The 2,079-nt window shown below is 39.7% G+C and overlaps 1 pseudogene; it reads left to right on the plus strand.

The window, feature by feature from the left end:
- The first annotated feature begins 411 nt into the window (after window positions 1-411).
- Window positions 412-1,293, plus strand: LOC101343133 (vomeronasal type-1 receptor 1-like; annotated as a pseudogene).
- The last annotated feature ends 786 nt before the right edge of the window (window positions 1,294-2,079 follow it).

Consider the following 2,079-nt stretch of genomic DNA (forward strand, 5'->3'; position numbering starts at 1 on the left):
TACATAATCCATTTTATATATTTTGATTCACTTTCTTAGAAATAATTTGGCATGTTTTGCATACTGTTCTTCACCTCAAATTTTTTCACTTAAAAATATGTGCTAGAGAATATAGAAATATTTCTCAATCCTTTTTATATTATACAGAGTATAATGTATTGTATGGATGGTAATATTTGGGTTGTTTCCAGTTTTTGATTTGCTTGTTTTTTGTGCTGTTATAAATTTCGCTTTAATAAGTAACCTTGTGCATGAAGAAGGATACATTTTTTCATGTTAATTTTAAGTAATTTTTATTTCATGTTGTCATTGGAACTTGCTGGGCATGAGGTGGTAACACATAACTTTTAGTTTCTCTCCAGATTCCAGTGTCCCCTAGATATTGATGTGATGGGTTCTGCCAATTTGAAGATGGGAATTATCTTCCTCATTCGAGCAGGATTGGGAATCCTGGGAAATTCCTCCTTCCTTTGTTTTTCTAACTTCACTTTGCTCATTAGACACAAGTTGAGGCCCTAGACCTGATTTTCAACCAGCTGGTTTTAGCCAACAACTTGGTTCTTTTCTCTAAAAAATTTCCTGGATGATGTTGGATATAAACTTGTCTTCTATTTTCACTGATTGGCCAGAGGGATTTCTCTCAGCTCTACCAGCCTCCTCAGTGGTTTCCAGGCCATTAAGCTTTGTCCTAATTTCTCCAGGTGGATGAAGCTTAAAGGCAGATCCCTAAAGTGCATTGGTTTCTGCTGTTTCCTGTGCTGGACCCTGAATCTCTTGGTAAATGCCTTCATTCCTGTGAAAGTGACTGACCAAGTGAAGAGCAAAAACCTAAGTCTGAAAAGATATTATGGATACTGTTCTAACCTCATGTCATATAGTTTTATTGCCTCAATATTTGGAGTCATATATGTTTCCATTGATGTGATACATTTGGACCTCATGGTATGGGCGAGTGGCTCCATGGTCCTTGTCCTGCACAGACACAAACAGCGAGTCCAGCACATTCACAGTAACAGCCTCTCCCCCAGACCTTCCCACGAGGCCAGAGCCATATGCACCATCCTGGTCCTGGTGAGCATGTTTGTCTCCTTTTACTCTCTCTCCTCCATTTTGACTCTCTGTGTTTCTTTAATTATGAATCCAGGTCAGTGGCTGGTGGACACCTCGGTGCTTGTGGCTTCATGTTTCCCAGCATTCAGTCCCTTTGTGCTCGTTAGCAGTGATGCCCATGTCTCTCAGTTCTGCTTTGCCTGCTGGACAAGGAAAACAATTTTTCCTAACTTAGCTAAATAGCTTTAAGTCTTCTGAGCTCTGTGGAGAATCAATTATTAATTTCATCATTTGCTAATATCTATCTACAGCATCCATTCCAGGAAGTCAAACCACTATCTGCAGCTACCAGTCCAAGAAGTCAAACAACAATTCCTGTAGCAATGGACCCGAGATGGCCAGGACTTGACTAACAATTGAAAGCTTCCTTAATTTTTGTCTCTGATTCCAACCTAGGGCCAACCAGAGAAAGCCAAATATGCCCCATAACGAATTCTATAAAATGCGTCTCTTCTAGTTAGCCCACCTGCAGCTCCCCCATGCCAACAGCTTTTACTCGGGGCACACCTGAAGACTTCCTTTTTTTCCACTATAAAGCTTTCCATTCTGTCTGCCAGGGAGTCTCTGCCAAATGCAAGTGAAGCTGCCTGACTCCCTGGCTACAGCAAATTTGGAATAAATAAATAGCCTTTGTTTGTTCTTATTTGGGTATTCTTTGCCTATTTTCATAGCAGAGACTCAGATACTTGTACACCAATGTTCACTGCGGCACTTTTCACAATAGCCGAAAGGTGGAAACAACTTAAATGTCCATCAACAGAGGAATGGATAAACAAAATGTGGCCTATACATATAATGGAACATTATCCAGCCATAAAAGAAATGTAGTTCCAATACATGCTATGATATGGATGAACCTTGAAAATGTTATGCTAAATGAAATAAGTCAGACTCAAAAGGACAAATACTGTATGTATGCTGTCTGCGTGCTGTTGCCAACAAGATATTTTTGCGAGATAGACAAAGAAA

Source organism: Trichechus manatus, unplaced genomic scaffold (assembly GCF_000243295.1).
Source record: "Trichechus manatus latirostris isolate Lorelei unplaced genomic scaffold, TriManLat1.0 scaffold00176, whole genome shotgun sequence".
Lineage (NCBI taxonomy): Eukaryota > Metazoa > Chordata > Mammalia > Sirenia > Trichechidae > Trichechus > Trichechus manatus.